This window comes from Lepidochelys kempii, chromosome 8 (genome assembly GCF_965140265.1).
Source record: "Lepidochelys kempii isolate rLepKem1 chromosome 8, rLepKem1.hap2, whole genome shotgun sequence".
NCBI classification, from domain to species: domain Eukaryota; kingdom Metazoa; phylum Chordata; order Testudines; family Cheloniidae; genus Lepidochelys; species Lepidochelys kempii.
This window is the reverse complement of record NC_133263.1, coordinates 3696351-3717689: the sequence shown is the minus strand read 5'-3', so window position 1 is coordinate 3717689 and position 21339 is coordinate 3696351. Positions and strand designations below refer to the sequence as shown.

Sequence of the window (21339 nt, the reverse complement as noted above, 5' to 3'; positions counted from 1 at the left end):
GGGACGAGGCAGGGCCAAGCGGTGCAGTGCTTGGGTGCGTTCTGGCCTGTCACCAACTGGTTCAAGTTAGCACCATTGAGAGTGGAGCTACCCTGATTTACAGAAGCTAATTTGGCCCTTCGTTGACATATATTTTTTTGTTTTATATATAGCTGGCTGAGCTAGACAGTCCATTTTTGATGCTCTCCATGCTGAGGATTCCACCCCTTCATTTGAGTCCCTTCTTATTTCTTACATTCCTGCTGCCTGCCAGGCAACAATCATTACATGGATGTACATTCGTATCTCAGATTGCCCGACATTGCCTTTTATTTTATTTTATTTTTTTACAACATAGAACAGTCCTAAAATAGGATGGTTTTCCTTTTTGATGGACAAGTACTATATCTGGGACCTTTGAAGGCTGCTCTGGCAGAAGTTGGATAGGCTTCCAGACAGACGCAAAAGACACTTTCCTTTTTTAGAGGAGGTTCATTAACAAGTTTGCAACAGAGCTCAGCTGTTTTAGAGTGGATGGAATACAAATATTAGTGAATGGCTGTTTTCAGTGTCTTTACTGCGTTCACAGTAGGGTAAAATTCACCCCGTGCAGAGGGACAGAACAAAGCCCTTCTGAATTGTTATTTGGGGAAACAGCATCTGTATTTGCATTAAAGGATTCCACACCCATGCCCCCGTCTATGTGGATAGGAGCTTTAAAAAGTGTTAGTTTGATACAATCACATTGAAAGTTCTTAGGTCTTAATTATTTTTAAAAAGAAAAGGAGTACTTGTGGCACCTTAGAGACGAACAAATTTATTTGAGCATAAGCTTTCGTGAGCTACAGCTCACTTCATCGGATGCATGCACTAGAAAATACAGTGGGGAGATTTTTTTCTACTGCATGCATCCGATGAAGTGAGCTGTAGCTCACGAAAGCTTTTGCTCAAATAAATTTGTTCGTCTCTAAGGTGCCACAAGTCCTCCTGTTCTTTTTCCATCTAACGTCAGTAACCAAGGAGGGTTCCATGTGTTTCACAGGAACATATTCATGTTATGCATGAAATAGAAATAATTAGTTAAATAGTCTTTGTACCAGCTTTATATAAAGTTGTTGTTACTGCTTTGTCTTAATTTGTAGAGAGGGACTTCCCCATGTTAATTTTTATTGCCCTTATTTTTGTGAACTGTAGTAAATTGAAAGCAATCGATTTTTGTTCCTTTTTTTTTTCTTTGAGCAGTCATATTCTAAAGAGTTACTGCGGCAGCTCTGTGTGCCTTTTTCTCTACCGTTAACTTATTGACCCCTTTTATTCTCAGATCAGAAGGGTTTAAATAAGATTTGAACGTTCCAGAGGGAGGCAATGAATTACCAGTTCTTCAGCGTGCTTTCCTGTTAAAATACTTTCTCTCCTTGCTATGATGACAGTCTCAGGTCTTTGACAATTGTTCCTAGCTATTGTTTAACAAAATTGATGTACTTTGCAAAAAAGGTTTTGGCCATGCTACTTTTTTAGTCAAGTGGGAATCTTAAAATCAAAGCAGATATGAAATGGGAAAGGGGTTGTTTTGTTTTGGGTTTTTGGTTTTTTTTTTTTTTTTTTTTGCTGCTTAGATAAGGATGGCTGTGGATAAACATTAGAAAACAGAAAATATTACCCTTTTGAAAGGAGGAGAAAAGAGGAATGAAATTTACAGAATATCTACGGTAATGTTGGCTTCAGGCTCTCTTAATCTGAGGCACACAAATTTCACAAAATGAGTTGTATGAAAACAGTCTGGCAGGAAAAGTCTTGGGGTGAACAAAAACTGCAAAGGTGCGCTGCTATTACAATTCAAATTGCTTATCAAAGCAGAATCTTTTAAAAATCCCTTATATAAAGAAACTTAATCATGGGTGAAATTCTTATTTTATATCTGGAAATCACAGTTACCAGCAATAGGCTGCGTGGTTTAATTAACTAATTGAAGTAAAGGTTTCAGAGTAGTAGCCGTGTTAGTCTGTGTCCGCAAAAATAACAGGAGTGCTTGTGGCACCTTAGAGACTAACAAATTTATTTGAGCATTTATAAGAGATTAGCTTCTTCCTCCACTTTTTCATGTTCTCTGTATGTATATAACATCTTCTTACTATATGTTCCATTCTGTGCTTCCGATGAAGTGGGCTGTAGCCCACAAAAGCTTATGCTCTAATAAATTTGTTAGTCTCTACGGTGCCACAAGTCCTCCTGTTCTCTTTGGTTGAAGTAAACTAACTCTCTAGGGGTCTGTCTACACTAGAGTTTTTGGTCTGTTCTATTCTGTTTAGGTTCTTATACTATGCTAGTAACTGCGTGCCTTCCAGTAGTGCATTAAACAATGTGACTAACATCTGTCATGTGTTGTTCTGTCATCCTCTCCTCAAGGGGAGTGGCATGTGCAGTGCTGGGCCTTGGTTGTGCTATAAATCAAGCTAATTGAGTATTAATTAACTAGTGTTCATGAACATGACTAAATTCTTGTGGGGATGCTCCGCAAACATTTGTTAATTGCTTAGCATAAGGTGAACCACAACCAGGAACACACCTTTGTAGAGTGTCCACACTAGAGTATTCAGTCATGTTAGTTAACTCACGTTAGTGGACAAGCAGTTAGCTTGAGTTACAGCATAACTAGAAACTATAGCGTAGATCAGCTCTGGGACAGCTAAGTTGCTGTTGGCTTGTATGGCTAGAGTGTTTACAGACACTACCAATATTAACTAAGGCCATGTCTAGACAACAAGCACCTACAGCCGCACAACTACGGCTACGCCTCTGTAGTGTAGGAACTTACTATGTCCACAGACAGTGTTATCCCCTCACCGTAGTAAATCCACCCTCTCGAGAGACAGTAGCGAGGTTCACAGAAGAATTCTTCTGTTGACCTAGTTGCGTCCAGAGTGGGCATTAACTATGGTGCACAGATTGCAAATTTTTTCACAGCCCTGAGCGATGTAGCTAGGTCGGCCTATGTTTAGGTGTGGAACAAGCTTTAGGTGACAAGCGTGTGTCACCTAAGGGACCCGAGAGACAATATAAGCAAAGGAGTGAAGAAGAACTTAATATTACATAAGTGAACTGATGTGGAAAACTGCCTTGAAATATTTCAGAAAATCCAGTACTTCGGCTGGAACTTGCATGAGTTTCTCTGCTCCCAGGTCTCAGCGTGCTAGATGGGGAAAGTCTGTAATGTATGCTATAACTAAACTGTCAGCTGAAGTCTAGATTTATAAGCTGGAGAAGAGCCTGTCAAATGTCTTCTGTTGAATTCTTCCAAAAGGCTGATTCAGAATACACAAGGCAGTTTAGTGCCAAAACTCCTCCTTGATTGATTCTCGGGACAGATAAAATGGTCCTTGGAGGTTGAATAACAAGGACATTTGAAATGCCCCAAACATTGCGAGGAGCCAGAACTTGGAAAGCTTAAAGTTCAAAATAACCGGTTTTGAAAATCAATAGCAAACTTTACAAGTAGTTAATAATGCAGGAAAATAGGCTTCTCCAGATGTATTGCCAGAGATGAGCAGCAAAGACTTTAAATAACTTATTGTATAACATTGCACTTCAGAAAAAAGAAAATGAGTACTTGTGACACCTTAGAGACTAACCAATTTATTTGAGCATGAGCTTTCGTGAGCTACAGCTCACTTCATCGGATGCATACTGTGGAAACTGCAGCAGACATTATATACACACAGAGATCATGAAACAAAACCTCCTCCCACCCCACTGTCCTGCTGGTAATAGCTTATCTAAAGTGATCATCAAGTTGGGCCATTTCCAGCACAAATCCAGGTTTTCTCACCTTTCACCCCCCCCTCCCCCCCCCCACACAAACTCACTCTCCTGCTGGTAATAGCCCATCCAAAGTGACAACTCTCTTCACAATGTGCATGATAATCAAGGTGGGCCATTTCCTGCACAAATCCAGGTTCACTCACCCCCTCACCATCCTCCAAAAACCACACACACAAACTCACTATCCTGCTGGTAATAGCTCATCCAAAGTGACCACTCTCCCTACAATGTGCATGATAATCAAGGTGGGCCATTTCCAGCACAAATCCAGGTTTTCTCACCCCCCCCCCACCCTCATACACACACAAACTCACTCTCCTGCTGGTAATAGCTCATCCAAAGTGACCACTCTCCCTACAATGTGCATGGTAATCAAGGTGGGCCATGTCCAGCACAAATCCAGGGTTTCTCACCCCCCCCCTTTTTTCCCCGGGGACACACACACACACACAAACTCACTCTCCTGCTGGCAATAGCTCATCCAAACTGACCACTCTCCAAGTTTAAATCCAAGTTTAACCAGAACGTCTGGGGGGGGGGGGGGGTAGGAAAAAACAAGGGGAAATAGGCTACCTTGCATAATGACTTAGCCACTCCCAGTCTCTATTTAAGCCTAAATTAATAGTATCCAATTTGCAAATGAATTCCAATTCAGCAGTTTCTTGCTGGAGTCTGGATTTGAAGTATTTTTGTTTTAAGATAGCGACCTTCATCTCTGTGATTGCGTGACCAGAGAGATTGAAGTGTTCTCCGACTGGTTTATGAATGTTATAATTCTTGACATCTGATTTGTGTCCATTTATTCTTTTACGTAGAGACTGTCCAGTTTGACCAATGTTAAAATAATTAAACAAGATTTTTTTTTAGCCATTTGAAAATTTCTTCCTTTTCAGCAAACAAACAACATGGCTGGTCGGGTATTTTTAATACTTTGGGAAAATATGCTTTTGATTCAGCAGAAATATCAATCATTTAAAAGTAGCTGCTATGCAGGGATAGCAATTACTTTTAATGGTGTCGCAAACTTAGGTTCAGCTCATTATCTGTGAAAGAGGAACTGTAGCAAGATTTCCTGTAAACTTCATTGATGTACCAGAAGCTCCAAGCACATGTCGAAGTTTGGCAGCCTTTGTTCTTTTTACGATTTTTTTAAATGTACAAGTTCTTAGGATAATGATGATAATAATAATAATAATAAACACCCCATAATAAAACCTTGGTGATAAAAGAACTGCAGGGGAAGAAACAGCCAAAGGGTCAAAATGACTTCAGAAGAGAATATGCAGTCAGTGGAGCCTAACGCAAGTGCATTCACATTGAGGAGAAAATAAGTATACTTAGGGCTGTCAAGGCTGAATCCCCACTCTGGTACTTCGAATGCAGAAGGTGGGGGCCTGCAAGGATTCTAAAATTAATACTGGCCACTCCAGGCTTGTATTGAACTCCCAAGGTTACAGCTTTTCTCTGACCTTAAATGCTGCCACCACCCAAATGCAAAAAAGCCCCCTTGGACCCAAGAACGAGCATTTGGGAATTCCTCCCTCTGGGGTACCCTCAAGCTCCTCTAGGTGCCCATAAAAGGGAGCTACCTCCCCCATCCCCCTTCATTTATCACAAGAGCTAAACTTGGAAATACTTTTGTCCAGGAGAATGGTTATTCTCACACACAGTTCTGTTCAGAGGTGTAAGTAAGGGGTTTGCATGTCCTTTTAAGGAGTAAAGCTTCCTTCGCTGGCATTTGTGGTCCCAACCCACGCACCCTAATTAGCAATTATGTTGTCATTGTCTTTCTGTAATTCTTCCTTTGGAAGGAAAAGTCCTAGCCATACAATAATAAACACCAGTCTGGTGGCTAAGGTTCCACTGCAAATCATTCTCAGAACTGCAGTGAAGGATCACTTCCATTCAGAGACCTATTTTTGACAGTCCTTGGAGTGGTTTCACATGAATGGATTAACATTCCTGTCAAAGTACAGCAAGACTTTCTTCTGCCAAATGGGAATTTTAAGGAGTTTCAGTTCAGAAGAAAGTCAGAAATGAGAAAGAAAAACACGCATCATGGGCTGTTCTTCCTGATGGGCCCAAACTTTCCCAGACAAGGTTGGCCAGTCTCACCATCTCCTTGCATTTGACTTTGAAACTTAGAAATCAATTTGCCTCCCTGTTTCAGGCTATTAATGCTCTTTGATCCCTCCATTGGGTCATGTCTGACTTCTTAAAGCATCCGTGGAGCTTTGTCTACAACGTCAGTCTTGCTGAGAAGGCAGATGATGCTCACATGCATATTTTGTCCAGTTTGACTGGATTTCACCTCCTGTGTATATTAGCCTACATAAATCCAGCAGCTGAGACTTCCTTCATTTTAATGTGCTATATGCTGTGGAGTTAAACAAGATTATCCTGAGCCTTCAGCCTACTGGTTTTAGTCCTGATTTCTGACTTCCATTGTTCATGAAAGGTTGTTTCCAGTTCCTCAGCCCAGTTTTAACGTGCACAGTTAATTGTTCATTAGCTACTGCCAATCTCACACTACGTTTCAGATCTGCTCTGAATACTCAAGTTCTGAAGAAGCTGAATTTACCAAGGGACATTATGGCCAATTACCATCGCAACCTTCCTTACCTACCTGAGATCACTAGAAACAGCAGTGACCATTCAACCTCAAGAACATCTGAAGTGCCATGGCTTTAATAACTCATCTCAGTGAGAATTTCAGCTCTTCTGTAGTTCAGACACTGTTCGAAGTTTGTAACGATTTGCTGTACTTTAGGGAGCACTCTTTTCTGCTGTCTTTTTAGTTTATATACTGCTCCATTCAATACTTTGGATCACAGAATGTTATTAAGGAACCCCAGGATTTCCTTAAGCTTCTTTCTTTGTATTTGAAGTTGTATAATTAGACTGGACAGTCACACTTTTATATTAAGATTCTATTTACAAATAATTAAAAGTGTAAATTCATGATTAATAGAGGAGACTACTGCCTATCATATGGCCTAATATTGTCTCATTGCTTCCTTCTACACCCCATGGCCCTGTCAGACCATCTCTATCTGCCTGTTGTCTCATCTTACGCTTATTGTAAGCTCTTTAGGACAGGGATCATCTTTTAGTTCTGAGTTTGTACAGCACCTAGTACAATTGGTCCATGACTAGAAATCTTAGGTGCTACATTAATACAAATAATAAACAATGACAATATGTTATAGATGATTATAAGCCCATCAGAAGAAGGCATTATTAATGTTTATTAGCCACAGTAACAATCGACCCCTCGAACGCACTCTATAATGATTGAGTGCTATTCAAACATCTATTAAGCATTTATTCCCCCTTTATAAGCTATGATCACTTTGATATAAGTATGACTGGTTGGACTTTAATCACCTTTTGTTCCCTTCTGTATTAAGCCCATTGCTTTTTAGGAGATATTTGTTATTAGCAGCCATTGTTACAGTTAATCAAAGCATAGTGCAGCTGTTATGCCTTGAAAAGTTGGTCTTTGAATACACAGGTAGGCACTCAGAGAATCAATGCATATGTAAAATGGGTGCAAATCTCTATGTACAAATTTTCTTAAAAAATGTAAGCATAAGGGCTATTCCATTCCATCAACTTTAGGCAACTAATATAGCATAATGCCCTAATGTAAGAATTGCTTGGTTCATGCAAACGAGTTACTAAGTCACCCTAAAGATGATTAAAAATCTGGTGCTACATCACTTCTGAAAATGGGATTTAGTTGCCTAAATTGCTTAAGCCTTGCAATGCTGAAAACAACAAGATGTCATACCTTTAAAAATCTTGGCCAAACTGCTTCTAGACAATAAGATTAGGAGAAAGATCCTTCTTAAAAAAACAAAGATGGGGAAATCCACCCAGTCATTGTCTTTATCTGACCTTCTGGAGGATCCGAACTAAAGAAATGTATAAACAAGCAACAGTGTAGGATCTCAGTAAGGAGATTTGAGGGGTTAAGCTCACACGGTGTGTATACTCATTATTATTATCAATCATTGAATTGTGGTGGCACTTAGAGACCCCAACCCTGTTATGATAGGCACCGTACAAGCATATAACAAAGGGAAAGTCCCTGTCCCAAAGAGCCCACAGTCTTAGGTAGTCTGAGAAAATATTTGGGGTCCAGCCAAGACATAAAATCGCCCCACAACCCTCTGCATCCACCATTCTGACTTTTCACCAGTTTGCATCCCCCTCCCAAACGCTATTGGTTTTGGTTTTTCATTTTCTTTCCTGAACTCCCATCTCCCCACACTCCAACCCACTCATCTCACTTGGGGACAAGTCCAGTGGAGATATTTCCCTGGACTTCAACCAGCTTCTGATCAGGCCCCGTCACTCACTCGCTCGCTCGCTCACCCAGAGATATGCTGCTGGTCTAAGTGACATACAGTTCCTTACAAATAAGAAGGACCATCTGTGCTTGGAATTTCTATTTTGCTCCGAAGATAAAGTGAGATTTAAAATGACCTGACTTCAGATCTTTTTACTACTGGAGCTGAAATAATTTGATCACCATTTAAGGAAATAATGAGTAAAGAAAAGAGGACTTAAAAACTGCTTCTAGATGGAGAGCAATAATATTCCTCGCTTTCTGTAGATTGGGTCCAATTACACAATGCATGCTCACATCAACCAGTAAGATCTCACAGGAGTAGTTCTACTCAGTTCGTTATATTTAAGGAAGTTCTCTGACCCCCTGAGTGACACCATATTTATGCACAACATGTTTAACATGAACTGGTTTCAGAAATTCACACTGTGTGCTTGTCAGAATTTTGCTTATTTTCTTTAGAAATTCCGAAGATCACAAAAGATACCACAGGATTCTGCCAATAACACTATAATTCACAGCATTATGTGCCACTGATGCGGCTAATCCTAACTCTGAATTGCTTTGTCATTAAGAATAGAATAGGTATAATTAATGTAACGCTTGTAACCCAGACCAGTATCATAGAAAGATGGTATCCAAGAGTAATGTACATTATAAAATGCACATGACCTGAAGGCAAATCCAATGGCATATCACAATTACCGGAATTCAGAAAATACTAAGTATTTCTTTAGATTTCATAAGTGATGTGAATTTACTGCCGGTGATTGAGGTTACATACAGCTGATAAATAAACCTGCATATTGTAAATCACTGAGTTAATTCCAGATGCTGTACTGCTGGAGGGGATGCTTGCTGAAGAAGGGGGAAATGGCCCAAACCCCCAATAAAGTGGATTTTTGTGATGAGGTGATGCACAGAGATGTGCTCTTTTAGGGGCAGAATTAGTTTAAAAAAAGAAAAAAACAAAACAAAATGTCTCTCTCCAGCTACCACTTTCCAGAAGTGAGTAAGAAAAGGAGTGATGCACAGCCCTGGCCTATTTCCCACCCCCCACTCACCCCCCCGTTCCTCAGACGTTCTTTTTAAACCCTGGATTTGTGCTGGAAATGGCCCACCTTGATTATCATACACATTGTAAGGAGAGTGATCATTTTAGATAAGCTATTACCAGCAGGAGAGTGGGGTGGGGGGAGAGAAAACCTTTTGTAGTGATAAACACCCATTTTTTCATGGTTTGTGTGTATAAAAACATCTGTATTTTCCACAGTATGCATCCGATGAAGTGAGCTGTAGCTCACGAAAGCTTATGCTCAAATAAATTGGTTAGTCTCTAAGGTGCCACAAGTACTCCTTTTCTTTCTTAGTAGGAACTAAATCCTTCTGTACATTTTTGCATTTGGTTTTTGTATGTTTCATATAACAGCCTGATTTTCATGCATGTAATATTGCACTCCTGACTGTCAGCAGTGTGTGTCAGCTTCCTAGAACTCAGTAAGCACCCTGGGTATAAATAAGCTGAAATTAAAAATAGCATAGAGATGGCTTGCTGATATGAAAAGATGTGACTCTTTGCCTTCCTTTTTCTCAGAAAATAAACAGCAGGAAAAATTCCTCATCTCATGACTTACATTTGCTTCACAGTTCTAGGACGTGTAAACTACCATGATAATATTGGAAATTATGTTAGGAGGCAGCACCTAGCACTTTGGGTCTGGACTCCGGCTTTTGATGACTATTCATGGACCTATTTCCTTGCTGTGTAATTTATCCCTATTTATAACTCCGACCAAATACTGTTTAGAGCGCGCTTTAATAAAGGCACAGAAAACAAGCATTATACAGATTTTAAAGATGCAAAGCAAAGTGTAAGCAAATAATAATAATACCTCATTCTTGTCTAGCGCTGTTCATCTAAGACCTCAAAGCGCTCTGCAAAAGCAGTCAGTGTCATTATCCCCATTTTACAGGTGGGGAAACTGAGGCATGACTAATTGAAGGGACTTGCCCAAGGTCACCCAGTAGCAGGGCTGGGAATACAACCCAGATGTCCTGAATACCAGTCCAGTGCTCTATCCACTCGATCACATGTCTGAAAGTTATTGATTTCTTCCTTTATTCCACACAAGCGGGAATCCCAGAGTTTCCCAGCTGTAGCGCTATAAGAGAGGAAGGACGATGCAGTGATTATGGCACTAACTTCAGGCGTGAGAGTCTTGGTTTCAAGTTCCTGTTCTGCCACAGATTTCCTGTATGACTTTTTGGGGAAATCACTTAGCCTCTTTATACCAAATCACTGAAGTTTCCGCATCTAATGTGTCAATACTCAAGGGTCTCATCTCATTTCATTTAACTCCCACTAACTAGACTCCTTAGTTTGGTTCCTTACTGAACTGGGGGCCAGGTCCTGTCGCTCCATTGAAATCAAATCAGTGGAGCGACACTTATGCCAGCTAAGGATCTGGTCTGTTACTCCACCTACCACAAATAGTGACAGTGGACCCCAAAAATATATAATATACTTTTCCTGTTTCAGTAATTCTTTGTTGGCTTTTGTAAATAAAGAAATAGAAATCAATTGACTCTTTGGGACAGTCTCTTACAACTCCCTCATTTCTATGCTCTCCCCAGAGCCTTCCTGCTAACAATGTCCTATACACACTACAGATAACTGTGGGGGACAGTTTAAATTATTTTTCAGTATACTCTGATAGTGAAAGAGCAAAACTGTATATTTTTCTTGACACAAACAGTTATAAAAATTCTGTGGTGGTTCCTTAACCAAGAAGGCAGCTTCTTAATCAAGGAACTAAGGTTGCTTCTCAACACAGGGAATCTGATTTTTTAAGGCAAGTTCCTTCCTACCGATCACTCAAAAATAAACTGTTAATTCTACCCAGTAAGGCTTATTGAACAGGGTGGGGCCTATTAAATTAATAAAATAAATTAATCAATCACTGAAATGATTGTGGTGGAACAATTTTTATAGTGGGGGTGCTGAGAGCCATTGAACTCAGGATCTTGACGATCACAGCCTATTCTAATTAAATAATTTTCCACAGGATCGGAAACATATCCAGATACCTGCATTCATGTCTCTTGTAGCATCATCGAGACTTGGTGCGTAGAAGATATTGAACAAGAGTGGACCAGGACCCGTTACGCAGTCCTGCTTAATACTATTAGTGTTAGAGAATGGGTCAGACAGAACACCATCTATACAGGCTCGTTTGAGCATTCCATCATGAAATAGCCTCAGAATGTTGTCCAGGCTTACCCAATAATAGTCCAAGCCTAGGTTTGCTGACATTGTCAAATGCTTTAGCCAGGTCAGTACAGACAGTGTAGAGATTCTGTTGCTGTTCTCTACATATCTTCTACATCTGACAGGCTACGAATATCAGGTCTGGCATTCCTCGTGTTGGTCTAAAACCACATTGTGATTCCGGTAGCAGGTGGTTAGCAATGTTGTGTAGCAGACAATCAGAAAGTACTCTGGTCAGAACCTTTCTGGAGATGGAGAGTAACAAGATACCATGATAATTACCACGATTGGATTTTTCGCCTTTCCTCTTGTATATGGTGACAACGGTGGTGTCTTTGAAGTCTTGCATTCCATCTTCAGTACTCCATATATTGAGAAATAGTCCGTGCAGTCACCTTAGCTGGATCTCACCTCCATACTTGAATATTTCTGTAGGAATGCCATCAGATCCAGAAGCCCTGCAGTTCATGGCACTGATTGTGGTGCTGACTGCGTCAAGGGTTGGGGCTACATCCATGTTGTCATTACATGTTGGCTGATCAACTGCTCGTATTAGTCTCTCATGTGTGATGTTGGATGGTGTTGTCAAATGTGGGTGCCACCTCTGAAGGACTTTTCCTCTGCCAGTGGTCAGTGTTAGGCCGTCCTCACTTTTCAAAGGCACTGTAGTGGTATGTGTAGGACAATATACATCTTTCAAAGCAGCATAGAAGTCCTTGGTCTCATGACAGTTGGTGTAGCCCTGGATTTCATCTGCCTTGGCATTCTACCATTGATCCTGAATATGTCTAAGCTTCGATTGGATGTCATGAAACAAATTCCTGTATGTTATAACTATGCCTACAGGAATATGGGAGACAAGAATTTGATGATGCATCTCATGTTTTTATTGAGTAGCTATTGAATTCCTGCCTCATTCTTGTCAAACCAATCTTGATTATGTCATTTTGCTGTACCCAAGGAGGTGAGAGCAGTTTGATATACAGTGTCACAAAGAGTCGCCCACTCGCTGTTCACGTGAGCACCAGTAGCCAAGCCAGCAGGGTCAGACAAAGCTGCGGTAATAGTGCTTCCCTAGCTTCATCTTGTAATCACTTCCTGGTGAACTGTCTGGTTGGTTTAGATGGCGACTTGCAACGCACTGGCCAAATTACTGATAACAGTTTGGGGTGGATCATGCGGTGGTTCATCCAGCAGTTTGCCCTGTGCATAGCTTACAGAGATCTGTATATCCTGTAGATCTTGCCGCTGGTTGATGATGTCGTCGATAAGATACCATTGTTTGGATCTTGGGTGCATCCTTTTTGTCTGGTGGGCAGAAAAAGGTATTTATGATTGCTAATTACTACCATCCCTTAAGTAGGAGAGTTCCATTGCTATTCTCTTTCCCAGTCCCATGCTGTCTGATGGCAGGCTGCCAGATTACCACATTATTTCCAACCCCTACATTAAAGTCCTCCATGATAATAATAATAATGATATATCTGACACCGATGAGGACACGAAGAGTTTGTCTAAGTCACTATAGAACTTTCCTTTCTCATCATCGGCATTTGTCATGGTAGGAGCATAAGCACTGATGATTGTTAACATATTGGTTGTGTTTCAGTGGCAACCATAGAACCATTACTTGTGTCTTTGGGTAGACTTTCAAGCTCGGAAGCAATGGAGTTACTAATGGCGAAACCAACTCCCAGTTGTTTTGGCTCTGAGGAGGGATGACCTCACCAGAAGAACATGGACCCTGCAGCAATCTCTGTGAGTTGCCCTTCATCAGGGAGTCTAGTTTCACTGAGTGCAGGAGTGTCAATCTTATACTTGTCCAGTTTTCTTGCAACAAGTGCTGTGCCTCTCTCAGGTCAGCTGGCGGTAGGGTTGCTACATAAAGTCTTCACATTTCACAAAGCTAACTGGTGTGGTTAGCCTGTTGTATGCAGATCTCCAACTCTGACTGCCAGAGTCACCACGCCTTTTGCTTCGCCACTTGCCCGTCACGGTGAGACTTTCTTCCACCATCAGAACACACTCATGAGTGGGTGGGTGAGATTCTGTGGCCTAACGTTGTGCAGGAGGTCGGACTAGACGATCGTAATGGTCCCTTCTGACCTTAGTATCTTTGAATCTATGAATCGTTTTAGTGTGATGGCTTATGTCCCTCCGTCCGTGCTGTCTCGCCTGTTCATCTGTGCTCCAGTGATCTGCATTCGCAAGACGACTGGCGGGGGTTAGGGTGCAGTCGGTGCCTGCATCCACTTGCAACGTGTAATGCTCGTGTCTGCCATAGAAACCATTGAGGTCTTCACTGTCACCTCAGTAGCTGGGGGGCATGGATTAGTGAGTGTCAGGGCATTTCCACGCACTAGTTGGCCTGTTCACACACTTCTGGGGCCCCATGCTGCTCCGAGATCCCTTGCAGAATTTGCTTGGGTGCCCAAGGACATAGTTAGTGGTTGGAACACTCAGGAGGTACTGCAAGGAGCTTGCCCGGGGAAAGGCTATGTACCATCAGGGAGGACTTACGCACCCTCCTTTTTACTTAAATGAGGCTAGCTGGTGGCCAGTGATGATGGTAGTAGGACCACTACATCGATCACTGACACTAGACATTACACACAGACTGTGCGACTAACCATACTGTGGAACTAACTGACCATTAATTGCTCAGGTAGGTAGGCAGATTTTCCCTCAAAAAACCCTGTTATTTGGCTTCTTATTACAAACACACACGCACTATTGACAGCCCATGTTTTGTGGCTACAGTAAAAATCCATTTATGGTGATGTTTCAGTAGAATTAAAGTTCCAAGTGGTTTCAGGGTGTCACAGTGGGCAAACTACAGTTCCAACCCTCTGCTTACAGTGAAGTTGTTCTGTAAAAAAAAAAAAATGAGAGAGAAGAAAAAAGTCCACTATATGAGGATTGTACTGTATTCCTTTCATTTCATATTCCTTGAGCTTGTAGCAGCATGCCCTAGAAAAGGTCACAGCTTCCTGGGGGACATCTCCTATCCAGATTGGTGATGTGAAGGGGGCACTGCCCTAGCACACATTAGAAAACTCCCGTGTATCATATGTCACAGTTGTTTCATTTTTACTCACAAGAGGTCTAGGGCCTAGAACAGCAGGCAAGTACAAGGTCAGGACTGCCATGTTTTCGCAAAGCTACTTGTGTTGGGGAGTGGGAGCCAGGGGAGGTTTACGCCACATCTTCTAGCGCTGTGCCTATCTTCAGTTCGTGTACAGAGCCCTGCAGCATGAGAAATGCTAACGGTCCGATCTAACTGATGGAAAGGCTCCCATTGATTTCAAAGGCAGTTGGATCAAACCACAGATGCATCCACAGAAAGAAAGAAAGAGGTTCATGATTTAAAACAATATGGGCTAAATTTATCACTGGCATTAAACTCTTGACTCCCGAGGAGTCACGCCCGGAATGAGTTTGGCCCAATATATTCATATTTTTTAAAAATTGTGTTGACTCTTTCCTTCACTCCATGATTGGCAGTGATTGTAATTCCTGATTCTAAGAACATAATATATCAAATTTGTCTTTGAGGCGCCTAGTGCATTAGGGGCAAATTTGTGTGCTCGTCGTTTTGTTATTAAACTGCTGCACAGTGAGCACAGTGCACGTTCCTGCTAGTAATAGAATATTTTCCCCTCAGAGAGGGGAATTTCTGTCGGTTGGGAATTTCTCCCTTCTAATTAGCATGAGCATGGTAATCAATCAGACTAAAAAGTTGGAGAATTCAAGGGACGTGTTTGGAATTAATGTTGAAGTTAAGAGTATGAAACCTCAATATCAGCTGTTGGAGAAAAAAAGCAGAAAAACGCTTAAGAGAAAATGGATCATTTTATAATGCTTTGGTGGCAAAATGTTCCATAGCAGGGAATTGGGATGCATGAATGACAAATTTTGAACTATTTGCTACAGCATTAGTGGAAAGGAAGTTATTACCCTAGAGAGAAATTCTGCATAGGTTTTCTGTTGTAGTAACAATGTTTGAATTCGTAATCAGTTTTCCAGTATGTCAACTAATCCTTTTTACTGTAAAAACTTGCACTCAAATTGGGCGGCATATTTGATAGAAGTTATGGTTTTGCTATACAGTACATCACAGCCCTGTGATCTCACTAGGGATCCGTTTTTAAAAGACACACATTATGCCGAGAATAGCTCTAGTATGACGCAGTGTATTTCTGAACGGATTGTTCTTCAAGCACTGGGAGAGTGATTTATTTCAAAATGATTCTGGTGTTAATTTGGGAACTTTTTAATTGCTTTTGTCAATGGTAAGTTAATTGAAAAAGTAACTTGAAAGTACATTTGGTATTTTTCTTCTCTTTGCTTAAGGAATTTTTTTCAAATTCCTTCCATTCTAACTCCCAAATATTCCCATTGACTTTAATGGGAATTGGATAAGACCCTAAACTGACCATTCAAATCAGTGGTATTCTTTGTTGAATTCAATAAGAATACAATCAGCTCCTAAAACAGCACACTGGGGATAGCCACCAAGGAAACATGGGTTTGATCAAAATCCGTTGGGAGTTCACCTCGATGTTTGGAGGAAGGAGATTTGGGCCTGGTCTAGGTGGGGATCAGAGTTTGGTTTAGAGCAGCCTGAGTAAACCCAAATCACTGAGGGACTGATGAGCTTTGGTTTAAGTGAAAAGCCAGGAGCTGCAGAACCCAGTTGTTTTGTATTGCAATCCACTACCTTAAACCACAAGACCAGCCTTTCTCTTCTTACAGTCTGCTGCCTTATTTTCTACACACTTCTGAACTTCTACAGCAAATGGGGCCAGGGTCTTACAAACAGCAGGAGTTCGCCACTGTAAAATGTTTCTGAGCTTTTTGTAAATGTAATTTTAATTGCACATACAGAATCACAGGGTGGATTGATTTAAATCAAAGTGGTTTAAATCACCAATGTTAAATGATTGATTTTAATCTTGTTTTCCATTTGTTCTTTTTAGTTATTTTCCTAAAAAAAGGTTAATTTCCAATGGTTGGTAACTATTAAAACATGTTAATTTGCAACCAAATATAGCCTTTACACTAAATTTGATACATCTTTTTGCTAAGGATAGACCATAGCTATACATATTTATTTAAGTAATTATATATTCTTAATTATCAAATTTTGTACTATGTTAGAAAATGGTGACTAACCTATTTCCTGTTTACTCAATATTATTTTACTCGGGGTTAGTGTCAAGCTGCATTTGAACAGAAATTGGAATTCAATTAAATGTTCAAAAGAGCATTTTAAAATGGATTTTTAGTAGTTAAATAAAATTACCTTAAATGTGCTGGATATATAAGAAAAAGGAAAGTAAATGTATCAAAACTTAGGCACTTAGGAGCCAAAATCCCATTGACAGCTAGTGGGATTTAGGCTCCTAAGTGTCTAAACCACTTTTGAAAATGAGATATAGGCTCACAAATACCTAGAATTAGTAGGTCTCTTCCTCTCCCATCTTGTTTTTTATTCATAGATTGGAAGAGGAAAACACTTTTTCTGCCTTTTTAACTTCCAGTCAGTTTTCTGCTTTGAATGAGAAGTAGTCAATGGGTTGCCATAAAACTAGACCAAAACAAGCATGATTGGTCCAAAAACCTGAAAAACCCATAAAAAAAAAGCAAGGGGCTGGGTTTGCATCAGCTAAACTGAAACCAAAAGTAATTAAGGCAAAAGCATTTCTGCACAACAGAAACTGAAAATGCTTACATATGGAAAAGGCAGAAAATAATATTGGTACTTGTTAACTGCAGTACATGACATTGTGACATATTCATAAAGCTTGATCTGATAAGTTAAAGATGTTTTCCTCCTGATTCTGTATATAATTTTAAAAGCCTCACCCTTTAAATCATTGAGATTTGTGGAGGGCTCATTGATGCTGCATTCTTTATTTATTTAAATCATTTTAATAGATTGTAGTATGTTTAGGGGCCTTAACACAAGCTGTCATAGTTTCAAATTTAATTTTAAACAGGTTTACTTTTACAAAGAAAAATGTATTTAAGTTTTAAAAACCTGATTTAAATAACAGTAATATACTTTTTTAAAAAATCATCAATTTTTCTCTACCTTTCAATATTAGCAGTTTCCCTTTCACACAATACTCTTTGGTTAACTAGCAGCCACCTTAAGTCCATTGCATCATCCTAATAACTTCACAGCATATACAGCTTCAACAGTAGCCTGTATGGATCATTTTTGGGTGGGTAAGTGGATAACTAACACAGCTGGGGCTCGCTCGTTAATTCAGTTCTGAGCCTTCCTGTGTCTGATTGCCTCAGCTGCTGTCAACAGCTTATGGAGAAAAGCCTTCTGTGAGTCAGTTTCTGCCATTTGCGTGTTAGTGTTGCAGTTATGGTTCATAAGAACGGCCATACTGGGTCAGACCAAAGGTCCATCTAGCCCAGTGTCCTGTCTTCCGACAGTGGCCAATGCCAGGTGCCCCAGAGGGAATGAACAGAACAGGGAATCATCAAGTGATCCATCCCCTGTCGCCCATTCATAGCTTCTGGCAAACAGAGGCTAGGGACACCATCCTTGCCCATCCTGGCTAATAACCATTGATGTATGGTATTGTTTTACGCCGTTGATTTGGTGCTAGCATTCTGGACGTGTCATGTCTGAATCTCCCTCTTCCCCCAAACATGGAATATTTCTCTCCTCACAGTCAGGTTAAGTATTTTGGAAACCTTCCTGCCCTTCCCTGCTTTCGCCCACAAGGTGTCACCCTATCCTACACCACATTAATCACCATTAATTAGAAGTTCTACCTTTTTATCTGTGATACATCTGAATCAGAAACCCAAGGACAGTGAACAGAAGGGATATCTCTCTTTCTTCACAGTGTTCAGTCTGTCCTGGCATTTAAAACCACAGTGCATGCCCTGACTTTTCAAGGCTCAACGACTATTATTCGTTGTTTGTGGGAGCTTCTGATTAACCCAAAATATAACTGATAAAACGTGCACCACCCCTTATTCTAACATGCACCGAGCTATTCAACTGCATCACCTTTGTGTTAAGATCATACTACTTCAAAGGAGCTTTATATGATATTGTCAGTTCAGATGGCACCTGCCAGAGTCTTTAGCCACTATATTGCGCTCGCTTGACGTGCATTTGCAATTCCCAGTGCACGTGTCTGCAAGTTGAGGATTTGCACATGCTCATAATTATAAACTCACAATTCTGATGTGTGGTTATTCACCTTTCTTGAATATGTACACTTCTGAAGATTTGGGTCCAAACCATATGTCCCTATCTGCTTATGGAGGTTGGAAATGATGGGCTGTTTGACTTGTCTCTGATTGGCAGAGAGATACAACAGCCTTAGAAATACCATAGGTTAGGTTAGATTAAGTTGAATCACAGTAAAGCAAAGTAGATAGTGAAACTGTTCCTAATCACAGGGTCCAATCTGTCTCCACATTTGAAACCAAATTAAAGAAATACTTGGTTGCCATTGCTTCAGTTGTCTTCAAAAATTTCAGTGTAACCCATCTGCCCATCAGAGTTGGCAGCAACAAGGGCCGGGTTCAATATCTAGGGGATCCATTCCAATAACACAATGCAAACCGGCTCGAGCCCCCACCCAGTGACCTGGGACAAATATATACCACCCCCGCTGGGCGCCTCCAAGAGGCAATACTTCCCCTCTCGCAAGCACATAGTCTGAGTGTAGCAAAAAGCCTTTTAATGACAGAGAGAAACAATGTGGCATTATGTTGGGGAAACACCACCAACAGGATTCGTAACACAACCCATGAGCAAAAAAAAACCCACCCCAAGCAAATTGGGGCATGCCCCTTTCCCTTTCGTTCTTGAGTCCAGCAACCCCAAATCACCCGAAGTCCCAAAAGTCTCTGTCCCTGGTCAGGGCAGCCCCAGAGTTCGAAAGTTTATCTGCGGAGCTTTACCTCCCTACCTGGGTGGAGATGGGACAGGGGTAAGAGGTACCTTACCTGATCTGAAGCTGACCGCCCCATAGCTCCATAGGCCTTCGCTCTGCTCCGCCCCGCCAGCCGCCCCACGAACTCCTTCGCTCAGCTCCGCTCCGCGGCCCACAAGCAGCTCCCGCCGTCCCACAAACTGCTCCCCCACTACTTAACACAACACTCAGTGATTTCAGCTCTTGGTCAGTTCAGCTCTTTGGTGAATTCAGCTTGTAGTAGGGGAGCCTCAGTGCTGGTGCCCTATTAGCCCAAAGTGAATTCAGCTCAGCAGCCTGTAACTAGACTTCTAATGAAATCAAAACTAGCTCTGATATTCCACAGTGGAGAGAGGAGGAAATACAATTAGCATGTAAGGCCCTCACCAAGGGGCCCATGCCACCAAGTATTAATACTTGTCCCCAGCCTCTCTTAATTCACAGAGTTTTGAAACCCATGACCCTTGCCTAGCGAGTGCTACTTAGTTGATGGTGAGTCCCTCCATCATAACAAAAGGCCCAGTACAGTTCCAAGCACAGTTCCCATAATCAGGGTAATAACAATTTATTCTTCTTGCCCCAATAACAGAGACACTGGGGATCCCACAGCAGCCAAAGTGACCATTTGGGCAGCTATGACCTCATTCTAGGCGGGGTGGGTGTGCCTATGCAAATGAGATCGGCCCCTGAAGTTCTTTTCCACAACTTGCCACACCTCACCACCAGATGTCAGGGTGGAGCTCATCCTGACACTGCTTACATCAATATATGGCAATTTATTGCAAAGCATCCTGCAGTTCATCTGTGATGAACACTGTATATGTGCATTTTGTATTAGTTAAAACAAAGCAGCTGGATATGACACCGCTCTAGCATTTAAAGGAGTCAGTTGTTTTTTATTGGACTTTGTCGTTGAGTCTCGTTTTCTTTAATGAGCACTTAAAAAGCTACTCTAGTCTGGGCATTGGATGTAGGTATGCAGGCCAAAACAAAGCTGAGTGACCAGAACTCAGCTGTACTCAAAAGAAAAAGAGCATATGTACGCGGATCCATAAGACCAGTCTGACTATGATATTCGTGCTGGCTTAGCTCCTCTCTAAACTGCACCTGGTCACCAAAGACAAGTCCAGAACTGGCTAGCTCTGAAAATAAGGTGCCACCTAGATCAATCAAAGAGGAAGAAGCAATCACAGAGACTTCTGCTTATTTTGGAAATGCCTGTGTTTTAGGCCCCTCAATTTAAACATCTATAATTTAACAGGAACTGGGACACTGGATGCTGCTTAAGCCCTCTTGATCCCAAGGCTGAAATCCCACTGCAGATAGGTAGCCAGATACTTGCACTGCGTTTGATTCTGCAATTACATGAGGGTAATGGGGGCAGGCAGTTAGAGCAAGAAGAGGATTAGATACCAGGTAGAGCAGCTGATTTTGGAGGCTTTAAATCTAAAATCTTAGATACAGGGGGAGCACAGGAATTCTCCAATGAAAAACCTGTTCTGCATTAACTTATTTGTAAACTTTGGTTTTATTGAGCTGTATAATAACTGTACATATCCGCAAGCAATGCAGAACAACAGCGATCGATAATGCAAGCAATGATAATCAGATGTTACAGCAGTCTGACATGAACACAGCTCTCCAAAGATAATTCTGTCCCACAAGACATTACCCAGCTTAACTTCAGCTCATTCCCGTGAAAAACTAAAGCCGCTTTCCCATGCAGAGGAAAACCTTGTAGACAGTTTTGCTCCTGAAAGCTGACCAAGAGGAGCAGACGATGGTGAAAGGCAGCCCGCCCCCTTTTCAGGAAGGGCTTGTAGGAGGTCAACACTGTCTGAAAAGTGGATGAGGCTGGCTGAGGAGGGGCATGGACAAGGCATACATGCATGTGTGGAAACCCCGGGACAGTAGTGGAAGCACAGAGGAGGCTTGCTTAATTAATTAATTAATTAATTTGCAAA

General features: G+C 41.3%; 1 protein-coding gene across 9 annotated transcripts in view; it reads left to right on the top strand.

Moving 5' to 3' along the window:
• SGCD (sarcoglycan delta) overlaps nt 1–21339 on the top strand; it is a 611494-nt gene that overhangs the window by 461278 nt on the left and 128877 nt on the right. The window lies entirely within an intron of this gene.